Below are 19,882 nucleotides of genomic sequence, written 5' to 3'. Positions count from 1 at the left end.
GTCATACTTGATCATTTTGCGATATTGCCATATTTTTGCTGAAAGGATTTAGTAGAGAACATCGACGATAAAGATGCAACTTTTGGTCGCTGATAAAAAAAAGCCTTGCCTGTACCGGAAGTAGCGTGACGTCGGAGGTTGAAAGGCTCCTCACATTTCCCCATTGTTTATACCAGCAGCTAGAGCGATTCGGACAGAGAAAGCGACGATTACCCCATTAATTTGAGCGAGGATGAAAGATTCGTGGATGAGGAACGTTAGAGTGAAGGACTAGAGTGCAGTGCAGGACATATCTTTTTTCGCTCGGACCGTAACTTAGGTACAAGCTGGCTCATTGGATTCCACACTCTCTCTTTGTATTGTGGATCACGGATTTGTATTTTAAACCACCTCGGATACTATATCCTCTTGAAAATGAGAGTCGAGAACGCGAAATGGACATTCACAGTGACTTTTATCTCCACGACAATACATCGGCAAAACACTTTAGCTACGGAGCTAACGTGATAGGATCGTGCTTAACTGCATATAGAAACAAAATAAATAAACCCCTGACTGGAAGGATGGACAGAAAATCAACAATACTATTAAACCATGGACCTGTAAATACACGGTTAATGCTTTGCAGCCTGGCGATGCCATTGAAGCTAACTTAGCTACGGGACCTCACAGAGCTACGCTAAAAACATTATCTATCCACCTAAGCCAGCCAGCCCTCATCTGCTCATCAACACCCGTGCTCACCTGCGTTCCAGCGATCGACGGTGTGACGAAGGACTTCACCCGATCACAGATGCGGTCGGCGGCCCGGAGACGGAGGAAGTTAAGGTGAGGTCGGCGGTTAGCGCCTCTGCTATCCATCTCAAAGTCCTCCTGGTTGTGTTGCTGTAGTCCGCCGCTAGTACACCGATCCCACCTACAACTTTCTTCTTTGCATTCTTTATTGTTCATTAAACAAATTGCAATAGATTCACCAACACAGATGTCCAGAGTACTGTGGAATTTTGAGATGAAAACAGAGTTTTTTTGTATTGGATTCAATGTGTCCGCATACTTCCGTTTCAACGATTGACGTCACGCGCATACGTCATTATACCTAGACGTTTTCAACCGGAAGTTTCCCGGGAAATTTAAAATGTCACTTTATAAGTTAACCCGGCCGTATTGGCATGTGTTGCAATGTTATGATTTCATCATTGATATATAAACTATCAGACTGCGTGGTCGGTAGTAGTGGGTTTCAGTAGGCCTTTAAATAAACCTTGTCATTGTCTCAATGTTGTATAATTTTGGTTTGGAAATGACCAAAATTCAATGGTCAAATCAAATCAGATCTCAACATTGATTAAACGTTGTCAAAAAGCATGTTGTTTCAATGTTATGTTTGAGTTATTCAACTTCAGGACCTAATTCAATAAGTTGTCATTGTTGTATTAATGTATCGTAAAGAAACAGTTGAAGCAGTAACACACAAATAAATAATAGATCACAAATGGATCATTATAAAAAAAAGTAATCAGGTCCTGAATGTTGTCAATTCTGCAGGAAAATAGAACTGCGACCTTATCTATCTCCACTTTGTTGAAAGAGGGGGTGTCTTCTGTTTTTGTGTGGCTGATCCGTTATTCTAAACATTTTATATTTTCATTTTACATTTGCTTGGTAATTGTTAAGCACAAAAACGTCTGGTTTTGATGTGAAATAAAATAACTCAAGGCCATGCAGGGGCAACAGTCATATGTTGCTAAAGGCAACGTCATTTAGGAAATGTGAAAAGTGATGTTTGCTGCCATCTAGTGGTAAAACGTGATCATTCCCTTCCCTGACGAGGGAGTTTCATTTATTTTTTTCTATTTTTTTTTTCATCGAATTATTTGTTTTTACCAAGGTGTAACGATTTGTTTTAACAACATTTTTTTTAGAACGATGCAATTTAAAGCAATTCAGTCAGTTGGAATCGATTCAGTAACTTTTTAGCAAAAATGAAATAAAAAATAAAATAAAAAAATGAAATAAACAGTGGACACTGCAGCTGAAGTTTCCTATATCCTGTTATTTCTTGTAAGGAAATTAGGTATACATGAATTTATGGATACAAACAAGCAAGTAAGCAACAATTAAATTAATAATTAAAAATTAATTCAATTAATAATTAAATAAAGGGCAACAAACAGTTTAGGTTGAATCAACGAGGGGAAACCTTTTCTGCTCTCATTTTCAACATTCAAGACATTTTCAATGAAAGTACAGTAACCCACATTTTAACAGTAGATTTAGCAGCTACTTTTGCTGTTGTTTTTCCAACATAAAATAATGCAATATTAATATCAAAAATAAAGTGCAAACAATATCTCTTCAGGTTGATTCAACAGTAGGTTTACCTGGGAAATTAAGTGCGACCAAATCTTTTGAGATGAAATGAGCAGTGGTTACTACTGTCATTTTATTAATACGGAGCATCATAAAGACACACCACACCGGAAGTGACAGCGGACAAGTTCCGGCAACACATGGACCAAGTCAGACCACTTTTTCATCCATCCATCCATTTTCTACCGCTTGTCCCTTTTGGTGTCGTGGGGGGTGCTCAGTTTAAATATATATTTTTTAAACTTTTTCATTAATACTAATATACTGTAAGACAGGGGTGTCAAATGTATGGCCCAAAGGCCGGAACAGGCCCGCGAACAGGTTTTATCCGGCCCGCGGGATGAGTTTGCTAAGTATAGAATTTAACCTGAAATTTTTTTTTGAAAGAAACAGCTGTTCTAAATGTGTCCACTAGATGTCACAATAGCAATTATTTGTATCTTCGTAGATTATGCCACATATGTACAAAATAAACCACATGTTAGTACACCAGTCGAGGAAAATGAGCAAACTACATAAATGACATCCTGTAATTTGACATGGATATAATTTTTTTAATCTTAATAGATTGAACATTAACACCAATGAGTTGACAGATGAACATTATCACATCATTTATTTAGAAAGTTGAGTTGAGTTTGAGTTTCGAAAAGGAGTAGTATAAATAACGTCAAATAAAGATAGAATACTATTAACCGCAACATGTAATTGTAACAAAAAACCCAATATTATGATTTGTGTCATGTCTTTTGGATCATGTTTTGTTTTGTTTAGTTATGTTTGGTTTTTGGACTCTTTTTAGTTTCTGTTTATGCTCCATTGTTTTTGTTTCCATGACTACTCATTGGTTTCACTTGTCATGCATTTGGACACACGCACCTGTTGTAATCAAGACACTATTATTTAAGCTTGTGGTTGCCAGGCAGTCGGTCTGGCGACATTAAAGGCCTACTGAAACAATTTTTTAAAATTTAAACGGGGATAGCAGATCCATTCTATGTGTCATACTTGATCATTTCGCGATATTGCCATATTTTTGCTGAAAGGATTTAGTAGAGAACATCGACGATAAAGTTCGCAACTTTTGGTCGCTGATAAAAAAAAGCCTTGCCTGTACCGGAAGTAGCGTGACATCGCAGGTTGAAAGGCTCCTCACGTTTCCCCATTGTTTACACCAGCAGCGAGAGCGATTCGGACCGAGTAAGCGACGATTACCCCATTAATTTGAGCGAGGATGAAAGATTCGTGGATGAGGAACGTGAGAGTGAAGGACTAGAGTGCAGTGCAGGACGTATCTTTTTTCGCTCTGACCGTATCTAAGGTACAAGGGCTTATTGGATTCCACACTCTCTCCTTTTTCTATTGTGGATCACGGATTTGTATTTTAAACCACCTCGGATACTATATCCTCTTGAAAATGAGAGTCGAGAACGCGAAATGGACATTCACAGTGACTTTTATCTCCACGACAATACATCGGTGAAGCACTTTAGCTACGGAGCTAACGTGATAGCATCGGGCTTAACTGCAGATAGAAACAAAAGAAATAAACCCCTGACTGGAAGGATAGACAGAAGATCAACAATACTATTAAACCATGGACCTGTAAATACACGGTTAATGCTTTGCAGCCTGGCGACGCCATTGAAGCTAACTTAGCTACGGGACCTCACAGAGCTATGCTAAAAACATTAGCTATCCACCTACGCCAGCCAGCCCTCATCTGCTCATCAACACCCGTGCTCACCTGCGTTCCAGCGATCGACGAAGGACTTCACCCGATCATCGATGCGGTCGGCGGCTATCCAAGTCAAAGTCCTCCTGGTTGTGTTGCTGCAGCCAGCCGCTAATACACCGATCCCACCTACAGCTTTCTTCTTTGCAGTCTTCATTGTTCATTAAACAAATTGCAAAAGATTCACCAACACAGATGTCCAGAATACTGTGGAATTTTGCGATGAAAACAGAGCTTTTTGTATTGGGATACAATGTGTCCGAATACTTCCGTTTCAACGATTGACGTCACGCGCAAACGTCATCATACATAGACGTTTTCAACCTGAAGTTTCGCAAGAAATTTAAAATTGCACTTTACAAGTTAACCCGGCTGTATTGGCATGTGTTGCAATGTTAAGATTTCATCATTGATGTATAAACTATCAGACTGCGTGGTCGGTAGTAGTGGGTTTCAGTAGGCCTTTAACTCTGTTTACTTCTGTACCCTTGCAACTTCTGATACGCATGCCCGTTCATAGTTATTTTGTTTGTTCATGTCACAGTTAGCGAGTTTTGTTTCATGTTCATAGTTTCTGCCTTTGTGCTAGCTTATTATTTTCATAGCCAAGTTTGTACTTTTGTGCGCGCCTTAAGTTTGTACCTGTTGTTAGTGTTAAAAAAAAAAATGTATTTACCTTCACGCCATGTCCACTCCAACTTTACTTGCATCTCGGGAAAACAAACATCCCACAGTCCACGTCATGACAGATTTGTACAATTTCAGAATGTGTTTGTACTATTTTTAAAGAAAGAAAACAATCTGAAGTCGTTTTTATTTTGAAGTTATCGTGCCGTGATTTTACCAGTCCGCCCCACGTGGGAGTAGATTTTTCTCCATGTGGCCCCCGATCTAAAATGAGTTTGACACCCCTGCTGTAAGCGTTTATTACACTGTTTTTAACCTTCCGTCTCACTTTTGTTTTGTCCGTCGCATTTTGGTGGTTTAAAGCAAAGTGGGGACTTAATATTAGCGTGTTTTGTCGTTTTTATTTGTTGTGGCTTTTACTATTGTGCTGTAGCTGAAAGTTTCTGTGTTGTCATCTTGCCGTGTTGGTGGAGAAAGTGGGCCGGCAGACATCTGTCGCTCTGGGGTGTCCAGCTGATGAGGGACTTACGGAATGCCTTTGGGATGGCAAGTGCAACGCCATAAAGGCCTGATCGTCTCTCGGGGCCACTCCAGATGTAGCAATGGTTGCATGCTGCTTGTGGAGTTTGCCCTCCAGGGGGTTCTTCGGACCACCAATCAATGCCATGAGAGCCCGGATGAGGGTTACAATACAGTTTTATTTGCTTCTTTCAACAGGTTGCTTTTCAGCGATTGTCTTTGTCACTCTCTCGCTCTCACTCCAGCTCCAACACCTCTCTCCTCCCGGCTGATGCCTTTTAACTGAGCGACAGGTGATTAGATAACCAGGCTCAGGTGGGCCATCTACGTACCTGTCGCTGATCTCAAAGCCGGTCCTGGCACACCCCGCTTCGCTGCAGGTCTGCTGGCCACACCCCACTCCACACTGCCCTGCCAGGGTGATGTTATTGCGGCAGAGCTCTCGGGGCAAAGGAGCGGCGACACGGGTCCTATGACGAAGGTTGATCCATACTTGTTGATCGGGGACAGGCTGGGGTCTGTTACCTTGTTGGGCAGTCCTGCTTGTTTCTCTCTTTAGTTACATAACAAAAGAGGTTTTCCTGGGTGGGTTATTAGCCCTCCGCAGGATAGTTGGTTGGTTGGGCTGCCACTTCCCAGTGTACCGACACGCTGAGGTCATTGTTTGTCTGGGACCTACTGCCGACTGCCTAGAATGACCCTGTAGGAGCAAGCTCCCAACTGTCTCGCTCTCCACGGTCAATAGAACTCACACACACAAGCCCCCTCGACACATCAAGGCCAGACCAAAGAGAGGGTCACAGGTCGAGATACCTGAAATTTAGGAATATAAATCTATCAATCAATCAATCATTACGACCCTAGTTTTTACATAATATATTTTTTGTAGTTTTATAGCGTAAATCATATTAACTTTAATTTATAGCTCATACTTTTATCATTTTATTTTCCTGTTCTTGTTATGCCTGGTTTTGTAGGCAACTTTGTGTAGTCGCTGGGGATGAAGCAACGAGGTTAATATCTGCTTACTATCTTCCATCTACACTTATTAAACTTTACTCAGCACTTATTTCCTCTGTCGTTTCAAGGTAGCTTAGCGACTAGCTTGGCGATTAACCTGCCTGCTCTGCTTGTTCTTAATTGGTGTGTAACAGGTTTAGACTCAGCCTCCAGTGATAATATTACTTGTAAGAAATGTAGTTGATTTTTACTATTGACTTAGGGAAACGGCGCCACACTAGACTACTTGGCAGACTGATCATTAAAAATAGGAATCAATATTTAAATCTTTTGAACTATTTCGGCAGAAATGGAATTCTAAGACCCGATTCTTATCGATGACCGATGCCCGTCGCAACCGGTTAGGCCGGGGGTCGGCAACCCGCGGCTCTAGAACCGCATGCGGCTCTTTAGCGCCGCCCTAGTGGCTCTCTGGAGATTTTTCAAAAATGTATGAAGAATGGAAAAAGATGAGGGGAAAAAAATCAATTTTTTTGTTTAGTATGGTTTCTGTAGGATTACAAACATGACACAAACCTCCCTAATTGTTATAAATCACACTGCTTATATTAAACATGCTTCACTGATTCGAGTATTTGGCGAGCGCCGTTTTTTCCTACTAATTTTGGCGGTCCTTGAACTCACCGTATAGTTTGTTTACATGTATAACTTTCTCCGACTTTCTAGGACGTGTTTTATGCCACTTTTTTTCTGTCTCATTTCGTCCACCAAACTTTTAACGTTGTGCAACTCACACAAATGTGAGTTTTGTTGATGTTATTGACTTGTGTGGAGTGCTAATCAGACATATTTGGTCACTGCATGACTGCAAGCTAATCGATGCTAACATGCTATTTAGGCTGGCGATATGTACATATTGCCTCATTATGCCTCATTTGTAGCTATATTTGAGCTCATTTAGTTTCCTTTAAGTCCTCTTAATTCAATTTATATCTCATGGCACATGTAATATGGCTTTTAATTTTTTGCGGCTCCAGACAGATTTGTTTTTGTATTTTTGGTCCAATATGGCTCTTTCAACATTTTGGGTTGCCGACCCCTGGGTTAGGCAAACTGGGCAACTGCCTAGGGTCCCCAGCTGAACAGGGGCCCCCTGACTACGATCTTTCACATATTCAAATTTAACTGTTAAAGTTTGGACAGAAGGAGATGACGGTAACAGACACCAGGGGGTGGTATAGCTATATGTATTTATTATATATATATTCACCATATATATAATAATCAAACAATAATAATATAAACTAAGGAAATGGAGTGTGAACTAGATCCAAAAGGGAATGGGTGACAGACTTTGTGAAGTATTTAGCTGAGGTGTGTGTTACCAAATGTCGAGAGCGAAGGAACACGGAAGTACGTGGGGCAGGCAGATGATCCAGGGCAGGCGAGGAGAGACAATGTCCGTTTCCAAGCGGCATGTCAAGAATCCAAAAGGGCAGTCCGGGAAGCAAGGGAACAAAATGGGGACGAGACGCACAGCTCGCCAAAACAGGAACAAGGGCAGAGGCTGGAAGGACAAGGAAGAACAATGAAACACAGAGGGGAACACAGAGAGAGAGAGAGAGAGCGCAAGCATAAAGCTCCGATGATCGCTTACTGTACGCCAACAGAAGGTTATATTCCGGCCTGGTATGGAAGGTTGAGCAGGCTTATGAAGGCAGCTCCTTCATTACAGGCAGGTGCGCTGATTGCCGGTGAATGATTGCAGCTGGCGGCTGCTGCAGGGCGGAGACGCGCCCGGCTCGTCCCTGGATGTGCAAGGCCGTGGGCGTGTCCCGAGGTGCGACAAGCAGAGCGCAAGGAGGATGCCGTGACATGAACAGCAACAACAACTTTGTGGTTTTATCACAGGAAAATACATTGACAATATCAGAAATATGTGAGAGACACGGTCGAAACCCCCTCGAGGAGCCCCTTCCAGCAGCCAGAAGTCTCGTTTGCACAATGACACCGACATTGAAGAATGAAGTAATGGCAATGACACTATAGCACAGTGTCAATGACACTGTCGGAAGCCCACCTAAAGGGGTCCTCTCCCACCAGTGTGCGTGGCTACTTGCGCATACGTAATCTGAATCATACGTAATCTGAATTTTTGCTGACTGCGCCGTCGAAAATACAGTTCAACAATGAAACAAACTTACCCTTCAGGAAGCCAGAAGTGGAAGAGGAACAGGAACAAGTGACAGAAGAAAATCAGTAAAAGACTGGCAGTCTTACCGGTCTTTTGCTGGGGTGTCCAAATTTATTGACTTGAGGGCCGCATTGGGGTAATATAAATAAATAAATACAAATAAAAAATACAAAAAAAAAAAAACAAAAAAAAAATATATATATATATATATATATATATATATATATATATATATATATATAAAATACAAATAAATAAATATAAATACACATACATAAATACATACATATATATATATATATATATATATATATATATATATATATATATATATATATATATATATATATATACATACATACATATATACATATATATATATATATATATATGCAATATATGTAGCAATATAAAACAATGTATCATAATTATTACACAATATGAGAATGTGTGCTGTATAAATTAATGAATGAATTACCTCATTTAATTATAGCAAATTTATCACAGTAAATATGCAGGGATTACCTAAACTGATGTGTTGTGTTAATTTAGCAATACAAAGTGTAGCTGTTGATTGTTTAATTTCATTTCTAATGAATGAAACACAACATTAAACCAAGTACAAGAGCAAATTGGGCAGATTTTGCCCATGTATTGTGTTAATTAAGCAGTATAAAATATATGACAATGATTTACTCGTCAGTTGCTTAATTTCATTTATAAAAGCTTAGACCACAAATGAAAAGACATACAAGAGGCCGTGTATTGAAAAAGTGTTAGTTTGCATTTCTCTTGAAGGACTTGGATGACACAAGGTCTTCCAATCATGTCAGACTCGGCTGCTGGCCTGAAAAAATGTGTCAGCAATGGGACCTGAAAAATACTCCTGACCTAAAAAATACTCACACAAAAGAAAAGTGGAATAAAAGAGGAAACAGGTGAAATGTAACGAGAAAAAGTTGCAATGTTGATCATTTTAACTCAAAGCTGCCATGCAGGTTGTTTTTTTCCCTTTAACTGCTCAAAAAATAACAATAAATCAAATCACATCATATATTCCACTTTGAAATATTTTTTGGGAAAATATTGCATATTTTTTAGGGAAAATATAGCATATTTTTTGGGGGAAATATTGCATATTTTGGGGGAAAAATATTGCATATTTTTTACTGAAAATATTGCATATTTTTAGGGAAAATATTGCATATTTTTGGGGGGAAATATTACATATTTTTTTGGGGGGGGGGGGAATTGCATATTTTTTAGGGAAAATATTGCATATATTTTGGGGGAAAATATTGCATATTTTTTGGGGGGGAATATTGCATATTTTTTAGGGAAAATATTGCATATTTTTTGGGGAAAATATTGCATATTTTTTAGGGGGAAAATATTGCATATATTTTGGGGGGGAAATATTGCATATTTTGGGGGGAAAATATTGCATATTCTTTGGGGAAAATATTGCATCTTTTGGGGGGAAAATATTGCATATTTTTTTAGGGGAAATATAGCATATTTTTTGGGGAAAATATTGCATATTTTTTAGGGGGAAAATATTGCATATTTTTTAGGGGGAAAATATTGCATATATTTTGCGGGTAAAATATTGCATATTTTGGGGGGAAAATATAGCATATTTTTCCACAACAAGGGGAAGTGGTATTTTGTCGATAAACGCTGTATACATGGAGAATACACATCGTTCCAAAAGTGATTGCTTGTTTCATGGAGGCCGCCATGTTGAGACGTAGACAACTCATGAATATTAATGAGTATTATAATAAGGCTGCTCAACAGAGCTCTGTGATTCGTCTGTTGAGCAAGACCGTCTCCGCGACTCTGCTCAACATAGCTATTTGATTGGTCTGTTGAGGAAACTCTCGGCTCAACAGAGCTCAATGATTGGTCTGTTGAGCAGAGCTTCTGGACTCGGAGGTGCACAAGCCTGGGAATGCCAGGTGCTGTAAGCTTTTAAACTCACGCCAGAGGGCGCTGTTTCTCACTTCTTGCAATAAAAAAAACAAATGGTGCCGTCAATAACATTCTTCATTTGTTATTATTTATACTTTCTGAATAAATGATGTGATAATCTTCATCAGTCAAGTAGGTGGAATTGAGTCTGACAGAGTTTTCAAACACTCCCATTGGTGTTAATTTTTAATCTAGCTAAAGATTAAATAATATCAATATCAAATTACAGGATGGTATTAATGTAATTTATTCATTTTCCTCAACTGAAGTACGAACATCCATCCATATTCTACCGTTGTGTCACTTTTGGGGTCGTGGGGGTGCTGGAGCCTATCCCAGTTACACTCTGGGACAAGTCGCCACCTCATCGAAGGGCCAACACTAACATGTGGCTTATTCCGTACATATGGAACATAATTTTCAACAAAACTTGTGAATTTGGACCCATTTCATTAATCACACATGAAGTTAGAAGGGCATACATGTTATTTCATCATATTTATGTGCGCCCAGAAAATGTGTCCCCATGCAATCATTAGTACAACACAAAATGTACAGATTTATCAAAAGCATTTATTTGAGTATAAACGACGTTACCAGCATCATCTTTGACAATCAAGGCATGAACGTAACAATCCACATTTCTTATACTATCACTAAGTGTTTTTTACTTTGCAAACTCATCTCTCGGGCCGTACGTTTGACATTCCTGGTCTACCTTAAAGCTGGTACACACAAATACACTATATTGCCATAAGTATTTGGCCACTCATCCAAATGATCAGAAACAGGTGTCCTAATCACAGGTGTATAAAATCAAGCACTCAGGCACGGAGACTGTTTCTGCAAACATTTGTGAAAGAATGGGCCGCTCTCAGTGATTTCCAGCGTGGAACTGTCATAGGATGCCACCTGTGCAACAAAACCAGTCGTGAAATTTCCTCGCTCCTAAATATTCCAAAGTCAACTGTGGGCTTTATTATAAGAAAATGGAAGAGTTTGGGAACAACAGCAACTCAGCCACCAAGTGGTAGGCCATGTGTAAACTGACAGAGAGGGGTCAGCGGGTGCTGAAGCGCATAGTCCAAAGACTTTCTGCACAGTCCAAAGACTTTCTGCACAGTTCAAAGACTTTCTGCACAGTCAGTTGCTACAGAGCTCCAAACTTCATGCGACCTTCCACTTAGCCCACGTAAAGTACGCAGAGAGCTTCATGGAATGGGTTTCCCATGGCCGAGCAGCTGCATCTAAGCCGTACATCACCAAATCCAATGCAAAGCGTGGGATGCAGTGGTGTAAAGCACGTCGCCACTGGACTCGAGCAGTGGAGACGTTTTCTCTGAAGTGATGAATCACGCTTTTCTATCTGTCAATCTGATGGACGAGTCTGGGTTTGGAGGTTGCCAGGAGAACGCTACATTTTGGACCGCATTGTGCAGAGTGTGAAATTTGGTGGAGAAATTATGGTGTGGGGTTGTTTTTCAGGAGTTGGGCTTGGCCCCTTAGTTCCAGTGAAAGGAACTTTGAATGCTCCAGGATACCAAAACATTTTGGACAATTCCATGCTCCCAACCTTGTGGGAACAGTTTGGAGCGGGGCCCTTCCTCTTCCAACATGACTGTGCACCAGTGCACAAAGCAAGGTCCATAAAGACATGGATGACAAGAGTCTGGTGTGGATGAACTTGACTGGCCTGTACAGAGTTCTGACCTGACCTGAACCCGATAGAACACCTTTGGGATGAATTAGAACGGAGACTGAGAGCCAGGCCTTCTCCACCGACATCAGTGTGTGACCTTACCAATGCGCTTTTGGAAGAATGGTGGAAAATTCCTAAAAACACACTCCGCAACCTTGTGGACAGCCTTCCCAGAAGAGTTGAAGCTGTAATAGCTGCAAAAGGTGGACCGACATCATATTGAACCCTATGGGTTAGGAATGGGATGGCACTTCTCATATGTGAGTCAAGGCAGGTGGCCAAATACTTTTGGCAATATAGTATATTTTATTAATATTTAAAAGAACACAAAGACAAAACATCAGATATTGAGCAGTTACGATCTTTGTGTGTGCTGTACTATGATACTATCAACGCAGCACACACAATGTTTTTTAAAGTTGTATTGTACTAATTAGTACACAATAATGTAATCTCCGTTTCATACAGCTTGTCCCTCACCGAAAGACCACTTTGAAGAGGGGACGCCACTAAATGGCGTTTTTATAGCAACCTTGCCACCATTTATTTTGCGCAACACCCAAATGACTGAGAGCGAAGACAATGGCCAGAGATAGGAGAACAATGATAGTCACTGCCACTGCTATGACTACTTGATTTCCATTGCTCGTCTCTAATGGTGACCATAGACTCATTGGTAGGACCTCATTGTGTTTGGTTGCATCGCTTGTGGTCGGAGGTGAGGATGGACACTCAAGTAGGATCTCACAGTGTTTGGTATCATTCAGACTTTCCACCGTGCAGAGATAACTTCCGCAGTAGTCTTCTGAGAGCCTGTTGACCAACAAGGTACCTCCTGAGGTATCCTCGGTGGAGTTAGGACAGGGGTCGGCAACCCAAAATGTTGAAAGAGCCATATTGGACCAAAAATACAAAAACAAATCTGTCTGGAGCCGCAAAAAATTAAAAGCCATATTACATGTGTCATGATATAAATGTAATTAAGAGGACTTAAAGGAAACTAAATGACCTCAAATATAGCTACAAATGAGGCATAATGATGCAATATGTACACATCGCTAGCCTAAATAGCATGTTAGCATCGATTAGCTTGCAGTCATGCAGTGACCAAATATGTCTGATTAGCACTCCACACAAGTCAATAACATCAACAAAACTCACCTTTGTGCATTCACGCACCACGTTAAAAGTTTGGTGGACAAAATGAGACAGAAAAAGTGGCATAAAACACGTCCTAGAAAGTCGGAGAAAGTTATATCAATCAATACATGTAAACAAACTATACGGTGAGTTCAAGGACCGCCAAAATAAGTAGGACAAAACGGCGCTCGCCAAATACTCGAATCAGTGAAGCATGTTTAATATAAACAGTGTGCTTTATAACAATTAGGGAGGTTTGTGTCATGTTTGTCCTCCTACAGAAACCATACTAAAACAAAAAAATAGATTTTTTCCCCTCATCTTTTTCCATTCTTCATACATTTTTGAAAAATCTCCAGAGAGCCAGTAGGGCGGCGCTAAAGAGCCGCATGCGGCTCTAGAGCCGCGGGTTGCCGACCCCGGAGTTAGGAGGTAACATCTGGTTTACACTCGTCTTTGTCCAGCTGTACTTCAGCGGGGGTGTGCCTTGTGAGGATGTGCATTGGAGCGTCACAACATTACCTGCCACAGGCTCTCCTTGCACGGCACATACCGGTGTGCTCAGCTCCTACATGACTGTCAGGGTCATGTTTTTCCACAAATATCGAGCATTCTCTCTCAAGTTGCACACGTACTTCCCCGTGTCTGACATACGCAGGTCGGTGATCCTTATGGAAGCATCTCCATCACAAGGGTTGGGGGAAGTGAACTTAACCCTGTCCTTCAAAGGTTTGTGCTCAACATACATTTGGCCGTCATCCATCAATAAAAATATTTTGGAATTAGAAATTCCCAATCAACTGCCGAGCACTTTAAGAAGCCAGAGGGACGTGTGGACTTGCAGTCAAGAATGACGCTCGATCCTTTGAATGCGTAATAGGAAGTCTTGTCGGCGCTGATCCCAAAAGCACAAACTAGGCTCGTGGTGCAAAATGCCAGCACTGACACCAAATACCACAGCACAGACGTCATCATTGGACTGTTGTACAGGAGCTTGCTGTAAAATAAAACAGAAATAACGTTGTCTTTTGCGTTCTTTACCAACTAAAGTTGTTGTTGTCCGAGACATCAAAAATACTGAAGATGACATCACGACTTCAAGGACTAAAAGAAAAAAACTGACGCCTCTTGTCATGATCTGTTGCCCAGATCATGTTTTGTTTAGTTTGGTTCTTTTAGTTCCACTACCGCAGTTCTGTTTTCAGCACCGCTGGGTTTGTTTTAGTTGCCATGGGTGCAAATGAGTATCAACTGCCTCTGATTAGTGTCCGGGATGCTCACCTGCTAATCAGAAAGCTATTTATTCCCGTTTTTCGCCATGCTCAGGCTGGCTTCCTTCTGTCACGATTGGGTCGCATGTTTATGCATGGGTCGTTCTCCGGGATGCAGATGGAACTCCGGACGAAGTGTGCAGGTAAGAATATGATTGTATGTCCATAAATCATACAAAGTACAAACATACAGGAAACAAACAAAGAGATGTATGCCAATCGCAAGGGAAGCTAAGGCAAGACTTAGCACAGGAATCAAAAGCATAGAAACTAGAACGTGTTGTTTACAGCAAATATGTGAGCCAGGCCGAGCGTGGTGAGAAACGAGAATAAGTAGCTCTCTGATTAGTACCCGGCAGCAGGTGAGCATCCTGGACACTAATCAGAGGCAGGTGATACTAATTTGCACCAATGGCAACTAAAACAAACCCAGGGGTGCTGAAAACACAACTGCGGTAGTGGAACTAAAAGAACAAAACTAATCAAAAACATGATCCGGGCAACAGATCATGACAAGAGGCATCAGATCTTTATGAGTTGTTTTCTTTTAGTCCTTGAAGTCGTGATGTCATCTTCAGTATTTTTGATGTATCGGACAACAACAACTTTAGTTGGTAAAGAATGCAAAAGACAACGTTGTGCTGAAAACACAACCGAGGTAGTGGAACTAATAGAACAAAACTAAACAAAACATGATCCGGGCAACGGATCATAACACTTCAAAATTGTGCAATATTAATACATTACATTCATTGTTTTCGAATATTTATACACAGTGATTGGCAAGCTACTTTGAATATGGAGTGAGCTAAACTACAAGTTACTCTCGATTAAATGTAGCTAAGCTCCAGGGGAAGCTATCCCCGGAGAATTGTAGCAAGCCACACAGCAAAAATAGCCTGCTACATCAAAGCTAAGCTACTTTTAACAGCATTTCTATCCATGGGCCCACATTTATTATATCAATTTTAATGTAACAGAGTGTAGTTAAGCTACGTAACTTAGCTACATGTAGCTTATTACTGCCTATCACTGCTAATACACTACATTCATTGACTATCACCATGAATTATTACTTTTTTTAATCAGTGGCGTAATTATGCAGTTTTCAATTCAGTCAACATTTTCAGATCATTATTTTATATTTAGTCTTCAATGTGCTTGCGCTTTATAATTTTGTTCAAACACCTTCCTTTGTCTTGCAAAGGAAGTGAACTAAACTTCAAAGTTATGGTGTCAATGAATGATCAGTAAAAGTCATGGAGAATGACTAAGATTAATTAAGCTTCGTAACCTCTTAAACATGTCTGAAACAGATTGATTCAAACCATGATTCTTAATCACGTCCCCCCAAAAAACCCTTTGAAATCTTGGAGTAAGCGGGAAAAAAAAGTCGACTTACCAGCACAGAAGACTCGGTAGGATTCTCTGACTCTGACAGCAGCAAAGCACATTCAGTGTAAATAACACATCTCACAAAGGCTGAAAAAGATGCATGTCATCATGTTTGACTCATAAAGAACAAATACTATCTTTCATCTGATGTATTAGCATCCTATCACAACTTAAAGTGCACTTTTGGATCTTAAAGACAACAAAGATGATCTTGTATACATACTGGTGAGGTCAGTAGTTGTCATCACCCTCATCTGTTTAGGGGAGCCAGGGGGAATTGAGAAGGAGTTATGACAAGGAAGTGGGCGTGGCCTAAACGCCCACTCATTAAGGGGAAGGATTGGGTGAAATAAAACCGGAAGTGAGTCTACCTTATATTGGGCGGCCATTTTATTTTATGGTTGCGGAATGTCATCATCATCTGTGATTGGTTAAATGTTGAAATATGCTAATGAGGCCGGAAGTAAACCAGCCGTTCTGTCATTGGCCAAATATTAAATGTGTTGAAGAAAGTTGGACAGAGGCGGATCTGATTGGCTTAGAAAGTTGGAGATGTTGGAATAAGGCACGCTGATTGGTTCATATCACCCCGGTGTTGAACATATTGACGGACTATCAGCGCTCAAAAGTCCGTGACTGGTGAACTTATAATATCACATGTGTTTTTGTAGCAGGGTAAGATGGCAAAAACAGCCCAAAGATGGATAAATATTAGTCATGTTAGAGTAAATTGAACTGAAAGTGAAATGAAAATCATTGGTGTTTTGCAAGAAGTGAGAAACAGCGCCCTCTGGCGTGAGTGTAAAAGCTTCAGGCTTGTGCACCTCCGAGTCCAGAAGCGCTGCTCAACAGACCAATCATTGAGCTCTGTTGAGCAGAGAGTTTCCTCGACAGACCAATCAAATAGCTATGTTGAGCAGAGTCGAGGAGACGGTCTTGCTCAACAGACCAATCACAGAGCTCTGTTGAGCAGCCTTATTATAATACTCATTAATATTCATGAATTGTCTACGTCTCAACATGGCGGCCTCCATGAAACAAGCAATCACTTTTGGAACGACGTGTATTCTCCATGTATACAGCGTATATCGACAAAATACCACTTCCCCTTGTTGTGGAAAAATATGCTATATTTTCACCCCAAAATATGCAATATTTTCCCTAAAAAATATGCAATATTTTACCCGCAAAATATATGCAATATTTTCCCCCTAAAAAATATGCAATATTTTCCCCCTAAAAAATATGCAATATTTCCCCCAAAAAATATGTTATATTTTCCCTAAAAAATATGCAATATTTTCCCCAAAGAATATGCAATATTTCCCCCCCAAAATATATGCAATATTTTCCCCCTAAAAAATATGCAATATTTTCCCCCAAAAATATGCAATATTTTCCCTAAAAAATATGCAACATTCCCCCCAAAAAATATGAAATATTTTCCCCCCAAAATATATGCAATATTTTCCCCCTAAAAAATATGCAATATTTTCCCTAAAAAATATGCAATATTTCCTCCCCCCCAAAATATGTAATATTTCCCCCCAAAAATATGCAATATTTTCCCTAAAAATATGCAATATTTCCCCCCCAAAAATATGCTATATTTTCCCTAAAAAATATGCAATATTTTCCCCAAAAAATATTTCAAAGTGGAATATATGATGTGATTTGATTTATTGTTATTTTTTGAGCAGTGACAGTTTTAAAGGGAAAAAAACAGCCTGCATGGCAGCTTTGAGTTAAAATGATCAACATTGCAACTTTTTCTCGTTACATTTCACCTGTTTCCTCTTTTATTCCACTTTTCTTTTGTATGAGTATTTTTTAGGTCAGGAGTATTTTTCAGGTCCCATTGCTGACACATTTTTTCAGGCCAGCAGCCGAGTCTGACATGATTGGAAGACCTTGTGTCATCCAAGTCCTTCAAGAGAAATGCAAACTAACACTTTTAAAATACACGGCCTCTTGTATGTCTTTTCATTTGTGGTCTAAGCTTTTACAAATAAAATAAAGCAACTGACGAGTAAATCATTGTCATATATTTTATACTGCTTAATTAACACAATACATTGGCAAAATCTGCCCAATTTGCTCTTGTACTTGGTTTAATGTTGTGTTTAATTCATTAGAAATGAAATTAAACAATCAACAACTACACTTTGTATTGCTAAATTAACACAACACATCAGTTTAGGTAATCCCTGCATATTTACTGTGATAAATTTGCTATAATTAAATGAAGTAATTCATTCATTAATTTATACAGCACACATTCTCATATTGTGTAATAATTATGATACATTGTTATATTGCTACAAACTGTTACCGCATTCACTTCTTGTAGTTACTAAACGTGAAGAGTAATAGTATTAATAATACTCTCCCCTTTTCTTATCAGCTGCAGGAAATTAAATATTTTTCGTACGGTCTAGTGTCAAAAAAGTATAAAATGTTGTTTTGAAAAGAAGTTCCCTTCTTGGGAGGTAGCGGAATGATCATCATCACCATCGACCCCGATCAGGACTTGGGGGGGTCGTGGGCCATTCCCAGCCAGGCGGTCTCCCATCCAAGTACTAACCAGGCCCGACCCTGCTTAGCTTCCGAGATCGGGCGTGTTCAGGGTAGTATGGCCGTAAGCCATCAGAACTGTTTCGATAGACCTTTTTAAAAGTGACACGCTTTGTGTGTGTGTCACATTAATTTATGTCTGTTATGTCTTCCTTTCCGGTGTTTCGCAGCCAGACCGCATGACTACCTAGCTATGCTCAAGACAATCACACGCGTTACAAAGGCAGCCTGTTGAGTGTTCAGTGAAGGTAGAAACAGCGCCCTCTGCTGTGCAAAAGGCTTTACAGCACCTGGTATTGCCATGTGGTCTCCCATCCAAGTACCCTACTAACCTGGCCCGACCCAGCTTGGCTTCCCAGATCGGACGCGTTCACGGTAGTAGTACCCAAGACCACCTTTTTAAATGTGACACGCTGGTGAACAAGTCCTTTTTGCACTGAGCCAAGCGTGTGTGTCACACCAATGAATGTTTTTGTTCCGGCTGTGTCACTCTTTCGTCTTCATTTGTAGTATTTCTGTGGTATCGTAGATCAGCTTTTATTAACCTACTTATGTGTTGGCTCCCTTGAAAGATCATTATACTTCTAAGAGATAGGCCAATAGAGGGCGCACTCGCGATAGCTCAGAATATGGGTGTGTTGAGTATAGAGTTTGAGGAGACTGTAGTGTGGCCAACTCATCCTCTATGGCTATTTGGAAAACGAATAGTGGACCTTAAATTACTGACAGTTGAACAAAGAAAGAAGAATGCAGATATGGTTGGTGAGTTTTATAACCTGGTGGAAACCAAATATAATCACTGGACTCAGATATTTACGGATGGATTCAAGGACCCGGAGACTAAGACCGGGTCAGAGTGGCCGTGCCAGCAACCTGAGGGTTCCTGGTTCAATCCCCACCTTCTACCAACCTCGTCATGTCCGTTGTGTCTTTGAGCAAGACACTTCACCCTTGCTCCTGAATGGTCGTGGTTAGGGCCTTGCATGGAATCTCCCGTCAGTGTGTGAATGGGTGAATGTGGAAATAGTGTCAAAGCGCTTAGAGTACCTTGAAGGTAGAAAAGCGCTATACAAGTATAACAGAGTCCTTGAGCAAGACACTTTACCCTTGCTCCTCAATCAATCAATGTTTATTTATATAGCCCTAAATCACAAGTGTCTCAAAGGGCTGCACAAGCCACAACAACATCCTCAGTTCAGATCCCATATCAGGGCAAGGAAAAACTCAACCCAATGGGATGACAACGAGAAACCTTGGAGAGGACCGCAGATGTGAGAGTCCGGTCCATAGTCCAGTCCATAGTGGATCTAACATAATAGTGTGAGAGTCCAGTCCATAGTGGATCTAGTTAATAGTGTGAAAGTCCAGTCCATAGTGGATCTAACATAATAGTGTGAGAGTCCAGTCCATAGTGGATCTAACAT

General features: G+C 40.3%; 1 long non-coding RNA gene across 1 annotated transcript; it reads right to left on the bottom strand.

Annotated features, from left to right (window-relative positions):
• Positions 1-10,912: 10,912 nt before the first annotated feature.
• On the bottom strand, positions 10,913-16,147 carry LOC133633613 (uncharacterized). The gene is made up of 3 exons (XR_009821801.1): positions 16,108-16,147; positions 15,892-15,971; positions 10,913-14,215 (listed from the first exon to the last, which is right to left on the bottom strand). It is a non-coding gene; the product is annotated as an uncharacterized LOC133633613 (long non-coding RNA).
• Positions 16,148-19,882: the final 3,735 nt, after the last annotated feature.

Source organism: Entelurus aequoreus, linkage group LG18, assembly GCF_033978785.1.
Source record: "Entelurus aequoreus isolate RoL-2023_Sb linkage group LG18, RoL_Eaeq_v1.1, whole genome shotgun sequence".
NCBI classification, from domain to species: domain Eukaryota; kingdom Metazoa; phylum Chordata; class Actinopteri; order Syngnathiformes; family Syngnathidae; genus Entelurus; species Entelurus aequoreus.
Note: the sequence above shows the minus strand (reverse complement) of the source record. Positions and strands in the feature narration are given on the sequence as shown.